Below are 16,268 nucleotides of genomic sequence, written 5' to 3' on the forward strand. Positions count from 1 at the left end.
AAAATTTATATACCGTATATTAACTATACAGTTTACAAAGATTACAATCATTAACAGGTTAAGCACCCCATATGAACACAATAGCAGAACAGCACTCATAAAAAGGGGGGGGGGGAAAGAAAAACCAGACAGCTCCGATCAGTGTCTAATAAACCTAACACAGACAACTGAGTTTTCATCATTTTCTTAAAATTCATCCTCCCAAGACAGTATCACAAAATTCCAGGCAACGCATTTCAAAGCTTGGCACCTGCCACAGATGGCATCGCTGCACCAATCCTAACGGGAGAGATTGACATCCTACCCTCTAAGCTCAGTTTCCTACTATTTTCTGATCTCCAACACCTTCTACACTGATAAATTTCAAAATAACCTTGTAAAACAGCCGGGGAGACATGATACAAAATCTATAAAGTAAACTCTTTGCTTGTGTAACCAATGCAATTGCATTAGGGTTATGTGAGTCATTCATGGGACACCAGTAATCAATCTTGCCGAACAGTTAATAATAATAGTTTATTTTTATATATCGCCATACCCGGGAGTTCTAGGCGGTTCACATCAATCAATCATTATACATACAGTACAAACAGATATTTAAAATTGAAATCATGTAAAATTTTGACAAAGTTAAAAGCTTACAGTGGGAAGATACAAACAATTTAAAATGAGATAAAAATTGTAAGAAAGTAATAAAATACATTAGGTTGCCAGTCTATTGAATAATTGAGTTTTTATCTGTTTTCAAAAATCAAGATAAGAGGAAGCTTCTAACGCAATTTAGTGTGGCCGCCTTCAGTGCCCTCATCTTCACTTTAGCAACTCCCAAGTATAGTGCAATGAGGTAATCCAGCCTACTCAGGATCAGTGCTTGCACTACATTGCGGAAGTCAAATGCTGGTAACATAGGTTTTAATCTGCATAACTGTTGCAATTGCATATATCCTGGCCAAATTGTTTTCAATTAAACATACTCCTAATACAGTCATCTCCTTTTTTACACTTCTCCCTCCGTATTCGCGGTTTCAGCATTTGCTGTTTCGATTATTCACGGTTTTTAGCTTCCTGGCTCCTCCCTCCAAATTACATCAGCTTGCATAGGGAAATCGCTGATTCCAAGCGTTTACAGAGAAAATCGCTGATTCCCGGCACTTTTTTCACCGTGTTTTACCTCTCCTTCAGGAACAGGCCAGGTCTCCCACCATGTTATTCGCGGTTTCACCATATTCACAATGGTTTTTAATAGAAAACAGCGAACAACATATGAAAAAGTTATTCACGGTTTTTCTATATTTGCGGTTCTATTAATCCCCTATCACTGTCAATACAGAGGGAGAAGTGTACTATCAATCGCTCCCCCATGACAACAATACTTTCTATCTCAAAATTATCCCTTTGACTTTTCAGCACCATTATCTCAGTTTTATTAACATTTAATTTCAGATCATGTTCATCCATCTACGTTGTTTCTCCAGAAGATTCCATGTGCAGCAGAGGATCAAGCCCATGAAGGCCCAATTCAGAAGGTTGCACAAGGAGAAATTGCTACCGATATGTTGCACAAAACAGTATTTAGATGAAGAAGGTTTGCTATTGTGTGTTCCATATATCCCTGATCTTAAGTGCCGAGTCTCACTACTATACTCTTTAGTAGCAAAAACCATATCTAGGTATCACAATAGCTAGGGTCACCCCACTTACCGCAATGAATTGTGTGACAGGTCAATATCATGTCCCAAGGCTCTAAGAATGTAACCAAACATGGGGTAATTTTCAAATGGTTGTCTAAAGTTACATGCCTAATGTATGTTTGCTAAAGGGTAAATTCTATATATGGCATTTTGAGTTGTAGATGCCCAATTTGCACATGAAACTTAATCGAATAACAAGTCAATTAGCTCTGATAATTGTCATCATCATTATTTATGTCAATTGGATTTAATTAAAAAAAAGTTATGCAGCTAAATTTTACATGCGAGTCCAAAAAGGGGGTGCAGAAATAGGAGAGGTCATGGACAGCTCGGGGCGTTCCTTGAATTTATTACACATAATTGTAGAATAAGGAGGATCTGTACCTAATTTAGGCACAAGGATTTGCACCCCTTTACCCTTTGGTAGGCTAACCACTTCATTCAAGGTAGAGGTCTGCACGGGAATGGGGGATCGCGGGAATCCCACGGGTCCCGTGGGAATCCTGCAGGGATCCCGTATAGGTCAACGGGAATCTCACGGTATGCCTCCCAGGTCCATGAGACCCTCCCATGGGGACCCCTCCCAGGCCCACGGGACTCCATGGGGATGGAACTGGATCTCCCTTTCTGAGGTGTACCTAATTTTCAAGATGATACCAGTCTGGCGCTGCAGCGGGAATAACCATTCTGAGCAGTGAGCTCAGCACGTAGGGCGCTCAGTGTGCCTACGTGCTGAGCTCCACTGCATTGCTGCTGATTGGTCGGGCAGTGGCACGTGCAAGGCTAGAATAGGAAGTCAGCCTGTATGAAGTCCACCCTCCTCACCCATGCATTTACATAATGGCCGCCCTCAACCCAGTCTGTGGCCAATTGGATAACAAAGACACGCAACAGGGATCCAACCTCCCCCTACCTCCCGCCTCCTCCCCTTTTGAGAGGAAAGCTGAGAAAGTGGATCAGGGCTCTCCAGTGTGCAGGGCCAGGAGAGGAAATTCTGTTATTCTTAGAATGCCTTCATTTTCAGCGTTTACAGATTTCCCTTTCTTGCAATAAGGTATTGAGTTAACCTGCGAGGCTGGTGCAGTCAGATTGCAGAGATCTTTATTTGCCTTATGTGTATAATTGGGGGGGGGGGGGTTGGAGGGGGGCCAAATACTATGTCTGACACACTTCGAGCTTCTGCATTTCTCAGTTATCTTTGTGCAGTTGTGAGGCACTCACACGCACATTGCGCAAACAAAACTATGTCTTCACAGTGTATAAATTATTTCAGAGGGTTAAGGCAGGGGGAAGAGGAGAACTGGATGGAAGAAGGGTCGATAGACAGCTGAAAATGGCATGCATGGTGATGGTGTAAAGAGAGACAGACTGCAGGAAAGGAATTCCCTGTTTAACTTTTTTTTTTTTTTATGACAGCAAAGAGCGATAGCGAAGAAAAGCTGACCAAAAGCCCTTGATAAGACATTAGCAGCACACTGCATACTGATGGAGAGAAATAGATGAATGAATGATGGAGTGGAGGGAGTGATGGCATGATAAACAGATTCAGGCTTCTTAGTCAACTTCTTTAAGAGCTTAAACAATATGGCCTAATAGTGTCAGACAGGTTAAAGAGTAGCCTAATAGTGCAGAGGCCTGAGATCCAAGGGAACTAGGTTTGAATCCCACTGCATCTCCTTGTGATTCTGGGAAAGTCACTTAACTCTCCACTGTCCCAAATACCAATAAGTACTAAGGGGACAGGTAACTTTTATGGGGGATGGCGGGGACAGTGGGAATTCCTCGTAGGGTAGGCGGGGACGGAGGAGATTCTGACAGGGATGGGTGGGATTTCTGTCCCCGCGCAACTCTCTAATTCAAGGCTTGTTCTTCCATGGACAGCTCTGGTTCTTTGATGGCAGGTTCTATCCTGACCCTGTTTGGGGCATCAGAAAACCTACTGCCAGGACTAATGCATTTGCTACTTTCTGTTTTAATGAAGATTCTGGCTGCTGAGAAGCTCAGTGCAGAGGGCACAGCATCAACAGACCTCAATGAAGAATATCTAATGGGGTTTGCAACAATGCTTCTATACTATGGTTCTACGATGATCTCTCAGCCAGCCTCGTCTTGTGAGTTAATGATGTATCTTCATTTAGTCGATTCACTATTCTCTCTCATCCATTTTACTCTTTTTTTCCCTGTTGAAAATGCAGCACAGATAGAACTATTAAAATCCCTGGGGAATGAAGAATGTGCCTTCTTTTACAAGTGAATGATGCACCATTTAGAAATCAGGAGTCGTTCACTGCTAACATAAATATATATATATATATATATATATATATATATATATTATATATATATATATATAAATTCCTACAATCCAAACTATTAGCAACTTTTCTTTTCTCGTAATAAAATCTAATCAGCAAATAGCTTGACATTCACAAATGACAACAATCAATGAACAAAACAAATTAGAGTCTTAAGATATGGTTTGAGAAACATGAGCTTGTACACTGGTTCTCATGCTTATATAATGCAATTATCATTGTGCCTTGATTTGTTTTTGGAAAAATAAATGTGAGAATGGCCAGTCATCAAGGCATAATTTAATAGAGCTGCTGGTTATACTAATAAACAAACAATAAAGTTTAAACAATGTTTTTCAATTAGAGGGCTCTAGCATAGCTTAATTTACATAGATAATTAAAATCACAACCCTTCCTACCCTATCTTTGTACTGTACTTGGTGTTCTGCTGGCAAAGGCATACAGTATGATAGAAAAATGCCTATTTCCCCATCCAATTAAAGAGTGAAAAAGCTAAATTGGTTCAGATAAGCTGTAATTTCTAGATACCTCTAAAGCCTAACAATATTTAATCTAAGATATATTTTATACATCTATTTGGTGTTATCTATTGCTATAATTTAGAAAAAGTATCCCATCTCATCCTGCTCAATTCATCAGAGAATACTGCTTGAAAACTCTTCCTAGGATGAACCATATAATTACTTACATTTTTTACTATCCAAAAAATCTGTCCCTTGATACATTAAAATAAAATTTAATGAATTTTTGTAAGTACGTAGAACAAAAAGTCATCTTATTTTATTATTTTTTTTTTTTACAATTTTCTGTCCAGTGGCAAAACTGTTGACTGAGCAAAGCAAAAATTAGATTCTATGGAGTTTCCTTCAACCTAAGGTACATTTCAGAAGCTCGACACAATAATGAGAAAATGAATGAATCCCCTATTTACCAAGGTGCGCTATGGTTTCACAGTTATGATAAATTAAAAGCCAAAATTAGCAAGCAGCAATGGGAGAAAAACCCCACCCTTTGTTAACTGTTTTAGTGTTTGAAACATTTTTGGGAGGGCTGCCAAGCAGTTAACACAAAGACTTTGGCTTTCAAACAGAGTAAATAGCAGACAAAGGGGCCCTTTTATAAAATGTTGGTAAGTACTAATACATGCTTCCTGAAGGGTTAAATAGTGTACCACAAGCGTCTTGAGGAGTCCTGTGGTCATTTTTCCATGTGCATGTGCAAACCACATACTAAAAAATAGGTTTTCTTTTTCAATACTGAGGCGGGACGAGGGATGGAGAGTAGGGATGTTCTGTGCATAGCAAGGGTGAGTGGTGCCCTTCCATGCCTCCCCACTCCTTCCCACCCCACTACCCCCCCCCCCACTTATGTGCCCCTTCCCTTCCCGTACCTCTTTAATTTTCCTGGTGTGAGCACCATCACAAACTTGCTGCTCGCCTTGCGTCAGCAGGACCCGGATGTGACATCAGAGAGAGCCTACATTCTTCTGTCTTTATGAAGGAGGACACCGCAACAATACCAGAAACAATTAAAGTGTTCAAAGGAGTAATAGAGGACAGCCTCACCACAGTAGAAGTGGACTTGGACCAGATATACTACCAGATCGACAAACTTAAAAGTGACAAATCCCCTGGCATGGATGGAATTCACCCAAGAGTCTTAAAAGAACTGAAGGTTGAAATTGGAGAACTATTGCAAAAACTTGCCAACCTGACAATTAGAACTGGACAGATACCGGACGACTGGAAGATAACGAAAGTCACGCCAATTTTCAAAAAAGGATCAAGAGGAGAACCGGGCAACTACAGACCTGTGAGTCTTATGTCTGTCCCTGGAAAGATGGTTGAAGCACTGATTAAAGATAGCATAGTCCAGCACTTGGACACACACAACCTGATGGGAGCCAGTCAACACAACTTCAGGGAAAGGGAAATCATGTTTGACGAATTTACTTCAATTTTTTGAGACAGTGAACAAACATATTGATAGTGGAGAACTGGTGGACATAATATACTTGGACTTCCAGAAAGCGTTCAACAAGGTTCCACATGAAAGACTTCTCAGGAAACTACAAAGCCATGGAATAGAGGGAGATATACTAAAATGGATAGGCAAATGGATGGAAAACAGAAAGCAGAGAATGGGCATAAATGGGAAGTTCTCAGATTGGGAGAAAGTGACTAGCGGTGTACCCCAGGGCTCAGTACTTGGGCCCATCTTATTTAATATTTTCATCAATGACCTGGAAGAAGGAACATTCAGTGAGATCATCAAGTTTGCAGATGACACAAAGTTATGCCGGACAATCAGATCACAGAAGGATAGCGAGGAACTCCAGAGTGACTTGTGTCAGTTAGAGAAATGGCAGATGAAATTTAATGTGGAAAAGTGCAAAGTAATGCATTTAGGCAGAAAGAACAAGGAACACGAGTATAGAATGTCAGGTGCAACTCTGGGTAAGAGCGAACAAGAAAAGGACCTGGGTGTACTGATAGATAGGATCCTGAAGCCGTCGGCACAATGTCATAAATTTCTGTACTTGAGGTAATGGCAGTGGCAAAGAAAGCAAATAAAATGTTAGGCATGATAAAGAAGGGAATCACGAATAAATCGGAGAGGGTTATAATCACTCTTAATAGTGTAGGAACACTGTGTCAATTGTATATGCATTTTATGCTCAGAATCATGGAGGCGATAACTGGGGAGAACCCCGACACTACCACCTCACCGCCCAATCAGTAGTGTTAGCAGGCAGAAGTAAGGGGTTGGATTGGGAGTGCAGACCTTAACTCTTCTCTATACCCATACTATTTTTGAGTAAAGAATTCTGTAGGAACCAATTGTGAGTGTAGGAATAACCTAATTGTTAGTGCAGTAGACTGAGAATCTGGAGAACAGGATTTCATTCTCATTTTGGCTCCTTGTGAGCCTGGGTAAATCAGTTAACCCTTCATTACCTCAAGTACAGAAATTTAGACCGTGTACCTATAAATACAGAAAAACATATGAACTGTTTTGGTTGTTCGACAGAAAAGGGGTATATCAGATCCATGATCCCTTGAGTCCAGCTGCTAGGAAAAAAATGAGAGCAACAGTTTGTTGGTAAGAAGAGATTTCAGAAAATTCCTTAATTTTCTTACTATACTAGGCCCCAATCCAGCCATAAAATAGCCCAGCTAAAAGCCATAAATCGTCTGGCCAACATACAGGACAATGTAACATACTTTTCCTCTTAGCTGGAGCCATTTTCCTTCATGACCCTTCCTACGATGATATAATGCAAGACTACAAGAGCCATAATTGAGTATATGCCCTTCATAGAAAGAGAAAATAATTTTTAATAGTGAAATCTTTGAAATACTATAGCTAAAGCAGTTTTTATGTACAGCGGAAGTGTTTCTCTTGTGAACAGATAGAAAATCCCGGAATAGCATTACTTTCTTTCTCATCTTTGCTGAAGAAAGATTTCTTCTGTCCCAGTGATACGTCTTCCTTTGTCTTCATTTGGATGTATATAATCATTTATTCAAAATACACCCAAGTTGTAAATTACCCATAGGCTTAATTTTAGCAGGATATTTCAGCAAGAGATGCATAAAAGTCATTTGCTGACTACCTGAATTTGATTTACTATAGTTAGTTCTCAATGTCTTTAATTTAGTGTACACCACACACATTGATGACAAATTGCCTCCTCAAATAATATTATTAAGGATCAGTGGGTAAAACATGATAGTGACAACAAACCTCATGAATAACATTTATATTATTTTTCTCTTCTGCCATTCCAGTTTCATATAACATTTTACGGCGAAAGCAAAAAAAAAACAAGTAGATCAAATTTTTATGGGAGGCCTTGCAATGGATGAGTTGAATGTGATCAACCATCTATCTTAGGAAAAGGCAGAGTATAATAATCAAATGAATATAACCATGAGTAGCAACCCAAAGCACAGAAGTAATAATAGGTCACCTATTAAAATACTAATTTGGTTTAAACAGTATGGCATGTTTTGCAACATTCTATACTTTGGGAATGAGACTTGAGGAAGTGATAAAAATAAGCAATTGTAGGAAAGGGGAGCAGCTGGATGTTTTTCTCTAGTGAGATTAGAGGAAATTCAGTATCATCTGAAGAAAATTAGACCTGAGAGATCAATACTAGATCCTTGCGACTATTTTAGTAACAGCTTTTATTGAGCACTGATATCTTCTTGTTATTATCTTATATTAGCATAACACTTTTATGTATTTATTTTTCTAATTGTATCTCCATTATCTCATACCCTTATCATCTGGCTAAGGCTATATGACTCATCTTATTATTAATATGTTTTCTTTGTTTTATAAACTTTGATTCCAATAAGAAGTTTTGAACTTAAAAATAGAACTGGTATCTTATTTGAGAGATTTGATTCATTCATCTTTGCTGGGTATGTTCCTGAGGACATGAAGAAGGCAATTAAAAAAACCAAACCAAAAACTGGAATATTGGATGGATCTTGCAGTAACAGTTGTTAGCTAAATTGTTGGCTAGAATTGCTTATGCATGATTTATTTATTTTTTCCACTTTTGGAGGATTGTCATAAACTGGAAATATTTCAATCAGGGTTTCATAAATCCTATAGAATAGAATCATCCAGCCCTGGACAGCATTTCATTTTTATCTGCTGCTAGCACTAAAACCTGAAATTCAAACCTGGTCCCTGTGCGGGCCTTGACATTGAATTTCTGAGATTTTAAAAAGCCAACAAGTGCATGACCGGTTAATTAGTGCAGTGTTTCCCAAGTCAATCCTGCAGTATCTCTTTCCCGGTCAGGTTTTCAGGATATCCACAGTAAATATGCATGAAAGAGATTTGCATACAATAGAGGCAGTGTATGGAAATAAATTTCATTCATATTCACTGTGGATATCCTGAAAACCAGACTTGCAAGGGGATACTCCAGGACTGATAGAAAGCACCGAGTTAGTGCACAAAGATAGGACAGCTACTCGCCTGGGCCCATTTATGTGCTAAATCTAGCTGGTTAGGTCTTATATTGGGATCTAACCAGACTCCTATGTCCTGACATAGCCAGCTTTAAGTTCAATGCTAACTGATAATTTTCAGCAAGGATGACTGGTTAAGTGCTGCTGAAAATGATTGGATAGCCACAACTAAGCGAGTTAATCAGTCAGCAGCCACTTCTGGCCAGTTAACTCGCTTTGAATATTGTCGGATTGTTGCTTGCAGTATCTAACTCTGTGTTGGGATTTATTTTCTGCTATTGATCCAGTGAATCAAGAGTTCTTCTTGATATTGACCAGAATTATAGAAAGGACCTCCAATTTAGAATAAGGACTTTTGGGTCGGGATATTGCTGGTGCTGCTAATATTTTAGAATAGGTTCTGTTGATGTACAGCCTGTTGCATGATAAATTGTTATCCATCTAGCATGAACATCCATTGTACAAACTAAAACTTCCAAATATGAACAGGGCAAAACAAGAGACATGGACACCATTGTGGCTGTAAAGGAGCATTCTTTCTATAAAATGACCCACAGACATCCATCAGGACTAGCCTAACAGTTGAATCACAAATTGCACTCCTAAAATCCTACATATACACTTATAAAATATATATTTTAATTGTGATCCCATAAGGGACAACAAACACCCCTACTGGTACCTGAATTACATTAATTCAATAACATTTGGGCTTGCAGTTAATATAAAAGAAATCAGCAGTGATGGAACACCAAGATCTCAATAACATCATGTATAAAGAAGCCATTTTGATATTAGAAGGGTTAGAGAGAAGTTGGCATCTAAGTGGAAAATACATTTTGGAGAATTGCTTGGACAAACCGACTATCCTGTTTGGAATGATTCTCCAAACAATAGTGGGATGTGAAGGTATGAACTGAGGGCTAGGTGGCTGCTATACAGATGTCCTCAATGGGAATTCAAAAGCAAACAGTGCAGATGTCCAAAGAAAACAGGTGTGCTGATATATTTCAAAACTCTGCTTTATTCACTCAACTCAGCATACCTATTTCCTTTGGACATCTCCAATGTTTGCTTGTGATTGACCCATGGAGGTGACTCTCCTGTTCAGTATGCCTCAATGGGAGTTCAACATAGATGAGCTACTGAAGTAGCTCAGACTTTATGTGCTGTGACAGGTCTTCCTGTGTCAGCTCAGCCCGAGCATAGCAAAAGAAGATACAGTCCACCAGCCATGTGGAAATGGTTCTTTTGGTGACAGGAGCTCCAAGTCTGTTAGGATTGAATGACAGGAACAGCTGAGTGGAAGTTCTGTTAGGTTTGGTCCAATCGAAGCATTAAGCCAGGGGTCCCCAAAGTCCCTTCTTGAGGGCCGAATCCAGTCGGGTTTTCAGGATTTCCCCAATGAACATACATCGAAAGCAGTGCATGCATATAGATCTCATGCATATTCATTGGGGAAATCCTGAAAACCCAACTGGATTTGGTCCTCAAGGAGGGTCTTTGGGGACCCCTGCATTAAGAAAGAGCATGTTTACAGTCCAGTGCAGCTTAGCCAGGGTGAGAATGTAGCCTTGGAAAGAAGACAGGAAAAACTATAGATTGGTTGAGAGGAACTTGGGATGAGTATGAAAAAGCATCCTATTATTATAAATTCCTTGACAAACGCACCTTAAAAACTGGAAGCCAGTGTACTTGAGTAATCAAATAAAATGTTCTGCTTCTAGAAATTAACCACCTCACTCAAAACAAACCCAATAAGGAATTCGAAGATAATAAAAATCTCGTATAAATAGTTCCCTTCTAGATGCTCACAGTATTCACTACCATTAATCGAGACAAAGTGACACAACACTAAGAATTTCAATTAAAATTAAATTATAAGCAAAGAGCTTCCACCCTTTGGTGGTCATTACATCGCTTATGATCACACACCTCTTTATTAAAATTTTTTTAATTATTAATTTCTTTTACAGAGCTAGTGACACATACCATCATAGGACACACCTCTCCCTCTTTTACAAAGGTGTGCTAAGCTTTTTGGCGCATGCATGTTATCCTACGGATGCCTTAGCAGTTAGTGCATGTGTTGATTTAGCGTGTGATAAATCCACGCTAAAATGGTTAGCACACCTTTGTAAAAGAGGGCCATAGTATGCATGGCATTCAAAGTGCTCTAAATAGTGAATAAATTGAATATGTAAATAGTCCCAGGAAAGCAAAACTGTAAGTATAAATTAGCGCTCATTTGTTGTTAATTACTACTTGTTTTCATTTGTTGCCACAGTGGCCGTTATGGCTTCTGATCAGCTTCTAATCTGTTCCTTTGCCCTTCAATTCTACAGAGCTTCATTTCGAGGCAATGAGCCTCTTCTTCAGGGATTTTATGAGGACTTTCCCCAAAATGTTGGATTTTTTTGGAAAAAGAAAAATGCCACCAGAGCAGAGGCATGTGAGCTACCGATCCGCTGCTTCTATAAATTAACCAAGCAGCAACAATCTGAATTTTATTAAAGAAACATAATAGTTATATTTGGAAGACTCTGGTAAATGAAATTAAAGTAATTGATTATATAATCAAAAACTGGTGAGCAATTGTTCTAAAATCAGCTTTAAATATGGCTTTCATATAGCTTCTGCCACCTTAATAAGATGAAGTATGTAAAAAGAGACTCAAACTCAAGCTTGAAATTGAGTTCTATATGTTAAAATGAAAGGTCACTTGGACACACAAAGTCAGAGGCGTGAAGAAAGTACAAGAGATTTATTACAGCATACCGGACTCTAGTGCAGTTAACAGCCTGCCTACTAGAGAGTTAGAATCAGGAAATGCATGGACTTTATGTCCTTTTCACTAACTAATATATGCAAAAACTACAATTTTCATTTGTTACTTCTATAACTTTTCTACAATTATTATTGGTCCTAAGCCAGCACTTATGATAGGTTCAGGGATACAACTTATAGTCCTATAGGAAACTAGCTCATTTCTCTGCTTATCTAAATCTTACAGGTCTAAATGTTACATGTACAGAAGGGCAGTGTACATCATGGCTCAAACTCTTATCTATTTAGCTTACAATGTGGTAAGGTAGGGACATACATTTTAGGCAGATGAGGTCAAAAGATTGTGCACTGTTTTCAGCTATGTAGGGCAGAGCAATATTTTAAACAACAGTTAACCATTTAATGACCCTACAAAACATGTAGCCAAATTTGTCTTAGGTAATATAAAATAGTAGACCATGTATCCAACATAACTTCAAAATACTTAACCACAGAAATTACCAGAGATGCATCCTGTTTAAAAATCAAAATCTCATTCTAAGGCTAAGAGATACACCATTTACCCTTAAACAAATAGCAGTGCAGGTTGCTCCAATGTGGCTTCACAAGACAGAGGCAAGTTTGAAGGGAGTATGGTTGGCAGCTCTGAATCTCTTGCTATCTCTTTTGGGGGTTCTTTTAGGGGAGGAGGAGGGTCTTTGGTCAAGGAGGGATTACTCTTTCCAGCAGTGGTGTGCGGTCAGAGCCATCAGGGGATTTAGTAAATCATCATCTCTACAGCCCAACCTTTTTGGGGGGCTTACTTTTTGTTTCAGCCGGTGTGGCTGCCTTAGAACCAGCCCTGTAAACCTGTGCCAGTCCCAGGGGAACATCAGGACAAGTACAGTAGCAAGAAAGAAGGCGAAGCAGAGGTAAACGTAGGGCTTGCTAAAGAGAAAAACCGGGAACCACTGTTAAGGTTTGTGCAGCTATCAGACAAAGCAAGACCTCCTTACAAGGCTACAGCCCAGGCTGCAGGCTTTGATTTAAGTAGTACCTGGGAAATAGTAATGCCTAGTGGGGGCCGGGAGATCATAAACACAGACTTGGAAATATCATTGCCATTGGAGTGCTACGGTCGAATAGCACTTAGATCAGGACTAGCACTTAGACATGGGCTTTGTGTAGGGGCAGGTGTAATTGACCCCAATTATAGAGGACCTCTAAAGATACTCCTCTTCAATTTAGGGGATGAAGATTACAGAATAAAGGAGGGGGACCGAATAGCCCAGCTAATTTGTGAGAGAATTTCTCTTCCGGATTTGCATGAGGAGCCGAGATTGGAAGACACCAAGGAACCAGGGATGGGATTCCACTGGTATAGGCGAAGCTCGAAGCCAGGGAAAGCCTGATGTTAACATTCTGTCACAGCTAGAGGAAGGGATAGGACCCTCACCCAAAGATAAAAGGAATGATAGTGTTTTGAGGGGGGCGGGTATGTGACAGGGAAGCTCCTGTCACGGGTTCAAAACCTGCTTTAAACCCTGCCACTAAAACAAATGTGCCTATTCCTAAGCCAAGGCAATCAACCATTAACTCTGTTCCCAGTGCTAAGATCAGACAGGCAAGGCAGACTAGAAAAGGGGTGGCAGAGAAGAATAGAATACCTGTTCCAAGCAACTATAATCCCTTTTATAAATAATCTGTTAATTCTCTAGCTAAACCTCTGGTCAGGCAATCTGGCACAGCAAGGGTTAAGGAAAGGGGTGGAGCTGACAGGCAGAACATGGCTAGAGCTCCAGTGAAGGTTACACAGCAGAATAAATCAAAGCCAGCTGAGAGCAGAGGGGAGCAATCAGGAACCTGGAGGGAAGGACGTTCCTCACAGAACAGGGAACTAAAGGCTAGGAGCTCTGTCTTAATGTCTTCTGCTAAGAAACTCCCTGTCCCATAGCACTTCCATACTAACAAAGCTTTGCTTTCCAAGCAGAGGCTAATTGGAAGGGAAAAGCTCCATGAGTAGGGCTTGCCAAATGCTGCTTCAGAGGATAGCCTGTATCCTGCTTCAGAGAGTGAGGAATCTCTTATGGAGGTAGAGGGAGATATCTCTGAGGGAAATGAAATGGATTGTAGCCCTGAAGATGTAGATTATATGTCTGTATGCAGCATGAGTGAGTAAGGTATTGTGTGGGGGAAGGGAATGAAAGTTTGTTCTATAACAATGGTCTAAAGTACTTAAAAGAAACATTTCTGTCCTTATGTGGGACTGTATAATGAATGAGAGTTTGATGTGTGAATGTGAGGATTGGTTAGTAGCAGAAATTAAACCAGAATCCCTGTATGCAAGCAAAGCATAGTGAGTGGGGGATGGATAATGCTAACTAACGTTAAAAGGGAGAAATAAAACCCAGAGTAGATTCAGTGACCTGACATTGCACATCCCTGATAGTAGGAACTTTTGGGAGGGGAATCTTAGACCATTAAAACAAGGTTGGATGGTTCCCAGCCCCTGCTCAGAAATAAAGAGGGTAGCGGGTGTATTTATAATTCAGGTGGTCAGGTGAGGAGAACTTCCTGAAGAAACAGAAGGCACAATACAATAATTGTGCCAAGCCTAAAAGAGTGGAGCTAAACTCTGATGCCCAGAACTGTGCAAAGCCGGGCAGCAGAACTATGAGAAAGAGAACTTCTGGTTTAAAGGAAAATATTTTAGGGTCTTTTCCTGATTGAAGCAAGGACTTGCTGTAAAAGAGAACTTTTGTTTGTGATATTAAGGGAGGGAATTTTATATATATAGTGCTTTATTCTTTATTTTTAAATTTCCCTTCCTCCGCTGTTTCCTCTTTACTCAGGTTATATTTCTTATTTTTACTTAAACATCATTTCAAACATTAATGATACAATAATTCACCAATAATTTTGTAGTTTAGTCATATTCACCATCAGTCCTTGAGTGCCACAAATGGATTAGTTTCAGGACATCCCTAATGCATATGTATCAGATAGATTCACATGCAGTAGGGATAGCATGTATGCAAATGTGTTCCATGAATATTCATGAAAGATGACCTGAAAACCTGAACTATTTGTGTCCCTTGAGGAACAGAAGTAAATATCACTGCTAAAGTTCATAAGAACAGAAGGTAATTGTTCCAGAAATAAGCAAGTGACAGACAGTTAAAGGAGTGTAACAGCTCCAATATGATATAATTTACGTTCCTTCAGATTTCCAAGGTACATCACAAATATAACGCTTTTTTAGTGACAGATGGTCTGCCATTTCCTTCATACATGGGCACAGCAGTTCATCTTCAGAAGAAAGATGAAACAATTATTTTGGAAAAGAATGAAAGATTATGGTTTATACCTTCGAGAATCTTCTTTCTGTTAGTCCCTGGAGGATTCTATACGCTAGGTGTTCAATCCCAACCTGCACTCTAGTGTTGCAGAAATCTACATCTTTTCGGAACACATGCATGCTAGTGTGAGAATCAGTAAACAAGCCAAGCACATACCTGCAAATCCAGGACAAGTAGTATGGGGAGAATCCCCATCAACATAAGTAATTCATGAACTGGTTTGCTCTGCAAAATATTAACAAGTAACAAACAGGCACAAAGGCAAGTCAGAAAAACATTTAAGAACAATGTTGAACTGCTGTGTGCAACAAGCACCCCATGAAAGGCCTTCGGTAATGAGCATACTCACAGAAGACTCCCCACAGGATCTGTCAGCTGGCTAGAAAATCTTCAAACTTATAAGGAGAGTAACAGAGGCAGAAAGGAGCAGGCTATATCAACAACTGAATGTACACAGAGAGGGTGGGTCATATGGAATCCTCCAGGGACTAACAGAAAGAAGATTATTGAAGGTATAAAACTAATCTTCTATTCTGTTACGTCCCTTCTGGATTATATATGCTAGGTGATGTACCAAAGCTACGGTAACTAGGGAGAGACAGAAGAGCCTGCCCTCAAAACTGAGGTCCTGAAAATGGCATCAGAACATGTCGCCATGACCACTCAATAAAACCGGGAAAAAGTATGAAGTGAGGACCAAGTAGCCGCCCTAAAAATTTCATCAGGAAGAATTGTGTGAGATTTCACCCATGACCCAGCCACACTTTTCGCCGAGTATGCTTTAAGAGAGATTGGTGGCTGCTTGCCACGGGCAATGTAAGTCACGTAAATGGCCATGCAAATCCATTGAGCAATCAAGGACTTGGATGGCAGCCTACAATGGTGAGGCGCAGCAGTGAGAACAAAAAGGTGATCAGATAGCCTGAACTCATTAGTCTTTTTCAAATAATGGAGCAAGACCCTCTGGACATCCAAGTTGCATAAGATCTCATCTTTGTATTCTAAACCTGTTTGTTATTTATTTATTTAATTTTATATGGAGGAGGCAAAGTCTGAAGCTCCTGCTCCCTCCCCTGACGCGCTACAGCATGCGGTTTCAAAATTGCTGATGTGGTACCCATTCAGTGCAATCAATGTCCACAT

General features: G+C 39.8%; 1 protein-coding gene across 2 annotated transcripts in view; it reads right to left on the reverse strand.

Moving 5' to 3' along the window:
* TENM2 (teneurin transmembrane protein 2) overlaps window positions 1–16,268 on the reverse strand; it is a 1,365,678-nt gene that overhangs the window by 1,196,947 nt on the left and 152,463 nt on the right. The gene's annotated exons all lie outside the window — the stretch shown is intronic.

The sequence above is a fragment of the Geotrypetes seraphini genome, chromosome 18 (assembly GCF_902459505.1).
Source record: "Geotrypetes seraphini chromosome 18, aGeoSer1.1, whole genome shotgun sequence".
Classification (NCBI taxonomy): domain Eukaryota; kingdom Metazoa; phylum Chordata; class Amphibia; order Gymnophiona; family Dermophiidae; genus Geotrypetes; species Geotrypetes seraphini.